A 9,863-nucleotide genomic window follows, 5' to 3' on the forward strand; every position below is an offset into this window, starting at 1 on the left:
CAGATGTCTGCCAACCAGGCCCACTCTTCTGAAAGGAATTGAGGAGGCTGACTCCCACTGCGCCGCCCATGTTGGAGTTGGTATTCAACTATAGCTCTACGTTGTTCATAGAGCCTGGCCAACATGTGGAGCGTAGAGTTCCACCGTGTGGGCACGTCGCACAGCAGTCGGTGCACTGGCAGCTTAAAGTGATGTTGCAGGGTGCGCAGGGTGGCAGCGTCCATGTGGGACTTGCGGAAATGTGCGCAGAGCCGGCGCGCCTTTACGAGCAGGTCTGACAAGCGTGGGTAGCTTTTCAGAAAGCGCTGAACCACCAAATTAAAGACGTGGGCTAGGCATGGCACGTGCGTGAGGCTGCCGAGCTGCAGAGCCGCCACCAGGTTACGGCCGTTGTCACACACGACCATGCCCGGTTGGAGGCTCAGCGGCGCAAGCCAGCGGTCGGTCTGCTGTGTCAGACCCTGCAGCAGTTCGTGGGCCGTGTGCCTCTTATCGCCTAAGCTGAGTAGTTTCAGCACGGCCTGCTGACGCTTGCCCACCGCTGTGCTGCCACACCGCGCGACACCGACTGCTGGCGACATGCTGCTGCTAACACATCTTGATTGCGAGACAGAGGAGGAGGAGGAGGAGGGTGCTTTAGTGGAGGAAGCATACACCTCCGCAGATACCAGCACCGAGCTGGGGCCCGCAATTCTGGGGGTGGGTAGGACGTGAGCGGTCCCAGGCTCTGACTCTGTCCCAGCCTCCACTAAATTCACCCAATGTGCCGTCAGGGAGATGTAGTGGCCCTGCCCGCCTGTGCTTGTCCACGTGTCCGTTGTTAAGTGGACCGTGGCAGTAACCGCGTTGGTGAGGGCGCGTACAATGTTGCGGGAGACGTGGTCGTGCAGGGCTGGGACGGCACATCGGGAAAAGTAGTGGCGACTGGGAACTGAGTAGCGCGGGGCCGCCGCCTCCATGATACTTTTGAAGGACTCAGTTTCCACAACCCTATACGGCAGCATCTCAAGGCTGATGAATTTTGCTATGCGGACGGTTAACGTTTGAGCGTGCGGGTGCGTGGCGGCGTACTTGCGCTTGCGCTCGAACACTTGCGCAAGCGACGGCTGGACGGTGCGCTGAACTACACTGCTGGATGGGGCCGAGGACAGCGGAGATGAGGGTGTGGGTGCAGGCCATGAGGCGGTAGTGCCTGCGTCCTGAGAGGGGGGTTGCATCTCAGTGGCAGGTTGGGGCACAGGGGGAGAGGCAGGGGTGCAAACCGGAGGCGCTGAACGGCCTTTGTCCCACCTTGTGGGGTGCTTGGCCATCATATGTCTGCGCATGGTGGTGGTGGTGAGGCTGTTGGTGTTGGCTCCCCGGCTGAGCTTTGCGCAACAAAGGTTGCACACCACTGTTCGTCGGTCGTCAGGCGTCTCTGTGAAAAACTGCCAGACCTTAGAGCACCTCGGCCTCTGCAGGGTGGCATGGCGCGACGGGGGCGCTTTGGGAAACACTTGGTGGATTATTCGGTCTGGCCCTGCCTCTACCCCTGGCCACCGCACTGCCTCTTGCAACCTGCCCTGCTGATGCCCTTGACTCCCCCTCTGAAGACCTGTCCTCCTGAGTAAGCGTTGCACACCAGGTGGGGTCAGTCACCTCATCGTCCTGCTGCTCTTCCTCCGAACCCTTTGTGCGCTGCTCCCTCGGACTTACTGCCCTTACTACTACCTCACTGCAAGACAACTGTGTCTGATCGTCATCGTCCTCCTCACCCACAGAAAGTTGTTGAGACAGTTGGCGTAAGTCCCCAGCCTCTTCCCCCGGACCCCGGGAACTTTCGAATGGTTGGGCATCAGTGACGATAAACTCCTCTGGTGGGAGAGGAACCGCTGCTGCCCAATCTAAGCAGGGGCCCGAGAACAGTTCCTGGGAGTGTTCCCGCTCCTGAGCAGGTGTCATTGTAGTGGAGTGAGGAGGCTGGGAGGAAGGAGGAGCAGCAGACAGAGGATTCGGATTTGCAGCAGTGGACGGCGCAGAACTGCGTGTTGACGATAGGTTGCTCGAAGCACTTTCTGCCATCCAGGACAGGACCTGCTCACACTGCTCATTTTCTAATAACCGTCTCCCGCGTGGACCCATTAATTGGGCGATGAATGTGGGGACGCCAGAAACGTGCCTCTCTCCTAATCGCGCAGCAGTCGGCTGCGACACACCGGGATCAGGAGCTCGGCCTGTGCCCACACCCTGACTTGGCCCTCCGCGTCCTCGGCCACGTCCACGTCCTCTAGGCCTACCCCTACCCCTCAGCATGCTGTATTACCAGTGATTTGATTTCACAGGCAGGAAATAAATTGGCGCAAGACTGCAGCCAAATATAATTTTTTCCCTTTTTTGAAAACGAAATGCCCCACTGCCTCTAGTGAATGAATAATCTAAGTTTAATAACTGTGCTGTGTCCCTGCTAATGTGTCACAGAACGTGAGGGTAGCAGAGTTATTAACTCTGGCAGAGCAGGTATTTTTTTTCCCAATTAAGGAAAGCAAATGGCGAAGCCAGGAGTAAAACGTAGCTGGGTGCGTCTGATTTTTAAACGTTGCACACGCAGCCGACACGTGTCCACAGCCCTTAGGACGGACAGAGGCAGGACAAATAGTTTTTTTTTCAGTTTTTTTCCACCAAAAGGCAGCACTGCGTATATTCAATGAACATGAGAAGTTTAATAACTGTGCTGTGTCCCTGCTAATGTGTCACAGAACGTGAGGGTAGCAGAGTTATTAACTCTGGCAGAGCAGGTATTTTTTTTCCCAATTAAGGAAAGCAAATGGCGAAGCCAGGAGTAAAACGTAGCTGGGTGCGTCTGATTTTTAAACGTTGCACACGCAGCCGACACGTGTCCACCGCCCTTAGGACGGACAGAGGCAGGACAAATACAATTATTTTCATTTTTTTTCCACCAAAAGGCAGCACTGCGTATATTCAATGAATAATAACTGTGTTGTGGCCCTGCCTACACAATTCTTTCCCTGCAGTATCAATGGAGGGTGCAATGCTCTGCAGAGGCGATTTTCAGAAGAAAAAACATATGCAGCACAGCTAACAGCAGCCAGCACAGTACTGCACACGGTTAAATATGGCCCTAGAAAGGACCGTTGAGGTTCTTGAAGGCTACACTCACTCCTAACACTCTCCCTGCCTATGCAACACTTCTGTCCCTAATGCCGGGTGCAACGCTCTGCAGAGACGATTTTGAGAGAAAAAAAAATTGCCACTGCTAACAGCAGCCAACACACAGCTATCAGTGGCCCTAATAACGACCTTTGGGGGTCTTGAAGCCTACACTAACTACCAATTCTTTCCCTACAGCAGCTCCGGTACAAACAGCACTGTCCCTCATCTAACTCACCAGGCATCTGAGGCGAGCCGCGGGAGGGGCCGACTTTTATATTAGGCGGACACCTGATCTCCCCAGCCACTCACTGCAGGGGGGTGGTATAGGGCTTGAACGACGCAGGGGGAAGTTGTAATGCCTTCCCTGTCTTTCAATTGGCCAGAAAAGCGCGCAAACGTCTCAGGGAAGGAAGTGAAAGTAACCAGAACACCGCATGGTGTTCGTTACGAATAACGAACATCCCGAACACCCTAATATTCGCACGAATATCAAGCTCGGAAGAACACGTTCGCTCATCTCTAATCATGACACTGGATGGCACTTTCCAGCGCTGCAATGTTCGAGCGCTGTTTGCTCTATTTTTCCGTGTTTAGTGCACCTCATCACTAGAGATGAGCGAGCATACTCGCTAAGGACAATTACTCAAGCGGGATTGTCCTTAGCGAGTACCTGCCCGCTTGGAAGAAAAGATTCGGGTGCCAGGGCGGGTGAGCGGTGAGTTGCGGGAATGAGCAGGGGGGAGCGAGAGATCTCCCCTCCGTTCCCCCCTGCTCTTCACCGGCGCTCCCCGCTGGCACCCGAATCTTTTCTTCCAAACGGGCAGGTACTTGCTAAGGACAATGCTCGCTCGAGTAATTGTCCTTAGCGAGTATGCTCGCTCATCTCTACTCATCACCCATCAAAATGATGGGCTGAGCTAAAACACGCTGTCGGCCGCAGGAACCTGCAGCTGAAAATAAAAGTAAAATCGCAGCAAAGTGCCGTGATCGAAATCACAGTGTTTTGCTGAGTGCGTGTGTGAGTGGCCTAAGACACTACATGCTGCTCTGACTGGCTACTGCTCCTCACGCTGTCAAATCTGAGCAAACTGCTGATGGGGGCAGTGTGAACAGAACTTTAGGTACTGTCTTGGGATTTTTCCTAAATTTATTTTCAATTCTTCATTTTTTGTGAGTTTTTAAACTTTTTATTAGTGCCAGTTAGAAATGTTACTTTTGTTACCCATTAACTGTAGGGCATCTCTCTATGAACAGATAGATTATGTTTGTGCATAATAAAGTGCACATGCATAAGTGCTCTAACAGACATTTTCACTGGATCTGGGCAACATGTATGTGAACCCACCACAATGCATGAGTTCACATTGCACGGATCATGGTGTTTGAATGATTAAATGCTGAGCCTCCTATATACATTCTACACATATACAGTGTATGAAGAGAGAGCAGCACAGAAAGGTTCTGTTAGGCCTTTACGCCATCTTCTGTCCTTTAGTCATATTATATTCTGTGTTGTTTTGCCCCATCTAGTGTTTTCGATTGATATTGCATGTTTCTAGACACCAAAGAATCAGTATTCAATATAAAAAGCCCCATGAAACGTTTTACAAACTACATCCATTGTTGCTGTATCAAATAACAAAGTAATACTTAACTTACCAATCCTTGGCTACTACCATACCGATGCTTCCCCGATCCTGTTGATCTCTGGTCATCTATCACACAACATGTGATAATCACAGCCAATCATTGGCACGGACGAGTCCAAACCAGGGAGGTCACTGATGCAGCCATTGATTACCCTCAGTGGTCATATATTGTGTTGATGCATCAACGCTGTAGCCAGGTGAACAGAGTCCAGCGGTGGGGCTCAGCATATGTTAATACAGGAGCAGCAGGGCATTGGTCAGGTAAATATTATTCCATTTGTAATATCATAAAAGTGTGGAAACTCTTTGTGAACAACCCCTTTAAGTAAGTAAATCATATAAAACTGCACAAATATTGTATTCTTAGTTTATTCTAAGATGCTTTTGGATGCCAGTGATGCTCTAACAATGATGTGGTATATATAGACACATGACCACTGCAGCTGATCATTAGCTATAGTGGGGAAGTGTTGGAGGTCACCACTGTGGCAAGTGATTGACTTTAGCAGTCATGTATCCTGTCAATAGGTCATTGACTAGTTATTAGTATTATTTATAGTACCAGTGTTTCTGGTGGCGTAATGCGTCACTTATAATATAGTGAAAGGGATTGGAATTGATCAAAATATTTCCATGCAAATAGTTCTGCTGTTCGTTGAGGTGACATGTTCGCTCGTAGCTTTCACATATCTGCTGCACAAGATGTAAAAACTTCAGCTGGTGGCTGAGGTGACATCGTGGCTTGTCGCTGTGTCATGTAAGCTGCATTAGCTTCATGGCAGCGTTGAACCCTCTGTGGTGACATGTTTGCACAACAGCAACGGTTAGTTCCAACACTGGACAACGGTTGACGATTAGATGAAGGCTGGACTGGTGTTGGCAGCATTAGCACTGGAGATGACATGATATCACGTTCAGGAGATGTGAAGATAGTGGTGAAGGACTATGCTACAATGTTGTTGGTCAATATGCACCGCCAGCTATGTATGTGTATGTTTGTGAGGTGTCATTTATTGGACTCTCCACTAGGGTTGCCACCTTGGTCCCAAAAAAATACCGGCCATTGTTGAAGAGGGGCGTGGCTTGGAAGTGGCTTATCACTGCATTTCTTTTTCTCCTTTATTATCTCAGTGGCTGCTGGTAATAGTGCCTCCTCAGTAGCTCCAGTGGTAATAGTGCCCCCCTTGGTGCCCTTCCCCACCTGAACCTCAGGTCAGTGATCTGTGCCTGCGTGTAGATTGTATGTGAGCGTCTGCAGCGTGTTCTCACGAGTAGATGACGTTTAGTGTGACTCATACTAAACGTCATCTACTTGCGAGAACATGCTGCAGTCTGCAGACGCTCGCATAGCTTACAATCTACACACTGAGTGACCTCACATCTACCCATCCTCTCCCCGGGGCCCAACCAAAATACCGGCTTATAATATGGCCGGTAAAAAAAAAACCCGGCACCGGCCTGGCGGGAAAAATATCAGCCAGGCCGGTGAATTACCGGCCGGGTGGCAACCCTAATCACACCCTGTCTGTGCCCTTTCATGTGTATATATGTATTTATATAAATGACTCTTCAGATCTATTTCATTTATGCCCAAGGACGAACCCTGAGAGGTTGGAAAACTTGTTGTAACATCATGTATTTTTGTTAGCCACTACAAGATCTCATATTTACAAGATTACTTAGTTTATCTTACTGGGAACCAACCCATTTCAGCCCTTCTGTCACACACTGCCCCCCATGACCCCTGCACCATGGATGAGATGCTTCCCTCTCCCTGACAGACCCCCCACACCTGCCGGGCTCTACATACATACACATCCGGGTCAGCGACTACATCCGTCTAGTCGCCCACCAGCTCTCCCCATCACCACATAACCACTGGCATCACATATTGGCTGACGTAAAACCTCCTTTCACCCACTCTACTCTAGCCTCTACCCTCAGTTTACCCACTTTTCAAGCCTCACACAACTTCCCACGTGCACCTCCAGGCCTTAGAACCTCCCTGGTGCCTTCCAACCACCTTCCATCTACTACACATCTCTGCAAACACTAATTTTTTCACATTTGGAGAGTCATGTAACCTGGAAGTCACCTGACCTTCTGACGTCAGACCTCCTTCTAGCAACTCCACTCTATCCTCTACAGTAAATGACCCATCTCTAGCTGAAAGGGAGATAATGCAGGCGCAGTTATGTCCTTTCGCCGGTTACACTGGTTGGTATAGAAACCGCTCTGCACTTTCGCTGGGAAGCCCATAGCTAGGACATGGTGCTGCCGGGGACGGTCCGTTGGCAGTTAGATACTATGACCCGCAGCATATCTAGTGATGTGAGGAGACCGCAGCAGGTGACCCGGCAGTGCAGTATGCCCAACCAAAATACCGGCCAGGCCGGGGAATTACCGGCCGGGTGGCAACCCTACTCTTCACACAGGTGTACAGCTGTCTCACAACCAGCTACAAACTGCCAGACTGAGTACTGGTGTATCCATAGCAACTGGGGCCGCGAGGTTTTCCTGTCAGCACACGGCAGCTGCTCACAGGTCCTGTGAGCACATGGCTGCTGTCAGGCTCTGTGTTTTATATATGCTTTAGGACCTGCGATAATGTCACCATCATTTGATCAAGGGGCAGAGCATATGAAGCACTCACACACTCACGGACAAGTGGTCATTAGCACTTTGATGAATCTAGGTGAACAAAACCTGCTGGGGACCCAGGATGCATTAACATGAAAGTAGCAGTGGATTGGTAAAGTTGGTATTAATCCTTTTATTTTTTTATAATATTTTAAACAGTTTGTAAAAAAGATTCACATCACTGGAAAACATCTGTAATTGTAATATAGTTTATTACATTTTCAAAAAGAAATAGTGCATAGAAAAATATAAAACTGAATTAAAATAAAAACATTGCAGTACTAAACATAGTATTTGCAGGATAGTAAATTGCATACAATAAAGCCAACATAATCATGGAGCTCATATATCGCAAACAGTAAAAGACATAAACCATAAAGTAGCAAAATGTATGAGAAGATTTCTAAGTTTGGAAATCCTGTTCAGAATAAAAAGTTCCAAAAATGCCAGAATAATAAAAGGCACAGAAAAAGGAAAGAAAAGATAGGAAAAGTAGTAAATGGAGTGCGGAAGACATGTAGCATTGCAGAGCAGAAAGAGGGGAGAGGAAAAAAAAGGGGAGGGGGGCAGGAAAAAATTAAGGAGGGGGATAAAGGTCAATGGCCATTAGGTTTTCCCCACCCAAAAAGGGGGAACCAATGGCATATCAAATAATTGGCTACAGAAAGTTTGAATAACTGCAGAAGATCTAAACATAATACACGGTGTCCCTAGAGCAAGAAAACAATTCTGTGACTCAGAATCCTCAGCCATAAATTCCTTCATCCACATAATGTTAAATCTCGAGCCCACTTAATCATAGAGGGGAACACAGTGAAACGCCAATGTTAAGGCACCATGGCCTGAGCTGCAACCCGAAACCCCAGAAGTGATCGTTTTATCTGAGACAAAGAGTCAGGGGAATGAGATAATAGTGCCATACTACATACGTGATGGCTGCTAACCATGCAATAGGTCTCCAGAACATGATCCCAAAAATCATGGCTTGGAGGACATTCCTACCAGACGTGCAGCAGGGTTTCTTTTTCTGTATTACAATGCCAGCAGGTATTAGAAACTGCAGAGTTACTACCATATTTGTTAGCGGCATTTCAGGAGGTCACACACATTGGCAAACTACCTGTGTCCATGATAAAAGCGATTACTACTATTATTCCTGAACAAGGGAAAGACCCCTTATTGGTAGAATCCTATAGGCCTATATCCTTATTGAATGCAGACATAAAAATTATAGCAAAGGTCTTAGCGAATAGCCTTTCCTATGGGACCTCAGACCTTATTCATCTTGATTAGAATAGGTTTATCCCAGCAAGATCCACTGCAATTAATATTAGGAGACTATACCTCAATTTGTGGATGCCAACAGACAACATTGGAGAGTGGATAATATGCTCACTAGATGCTGCTAAGGCATTTGATTGTGTAGAGTGGCTCTAAATGGAACGCGACAAGCATTCCCTCTTTCTCCATTGCTATTTGCAATAGCAATCGAACCCCTTGCAAGGAAAAGGGAAACTAATGAGGAAAGAATCATGCTGTATGCGGATGATACATTATTTTTCCTGGGAGGCGCTGAAAAGTCATTGGAGGCAACTATTAGAGTAATTAAAGACTAGTTACTCTGGTCTTAAGGCTGGTTTACACGGAGCGATGATCGCTCAAAAATCGCTCAAACGACAGTTTGTGTGACAGCTTTGAGCGATCATTTTGCTTAAACTATTAAGTAGCTACTCAGCCACTAATAATAGCTTATTAGCGTGCAAATGAAGCCTTAGCTGAAAGCAGTTAATAGCCTGAGAAATATTATCTCCATTCAGCTCCTTTGTTCTCCAACCGGAAACAATGCTATCAGCACTACCCCTGGAGAACTCCTGATAAGGCCGAACAATGATTTTTAGGTTGGCCTGAACTTAACGATCAGCTAGCAGTGCACGAAAAGTGCACAATGGCCACACGTTTAGATGCAACGATGATCGCTCAAACGATCGCTTTTTAGCGATTTTTGAGCAATCATTGCTACGTGTAAATGGGCCTTTAGTATTAATTGAGATAAATAAGTAATAGTAATATTGCCAGTAGATAAACCTGACCTAATGGTTCATATTGACCAAGCCCCACTAATTTGTACAAGCGTTTTTATGTATGTCGGAATAAATATATCAAGAAATGTCACAAAGTTTATTAAATTAAGACTCGTTATTGCTCAAATTGGAAGTTAGATGTATGGTGTAAAATGCGCATGCATATGCACTGGTATGCGTGAAATACTTGCATAAAACCACTGGGAAAAAAAGACATTTAGACCTCATTAGGCTAAATAGCTTTTTAAATTACTGTGGGAGCTGTCCCGCGCCCATGTGAATATGCCCTGCGTACACCAAAAAGTACAGTTAAGCGCAAGCGAACAATATCAGAGTTTGCTTG

This window comes from Eleutherodactylus coqui, chromosome 6, assembly GCF_035609145.1.
Source record: "Eleutherodactylus coqui strain aEleCoq1 chromosome 6, aEleCoq1.hap1, whole genome shotgun sequence".
Lineage (NCBI taxonomy): Eukaryota > Metazoa > Chordata > Amphibia > Anura > Eleutherodactylidae > Eleutherodactylus > Eleutherodactylus coqui.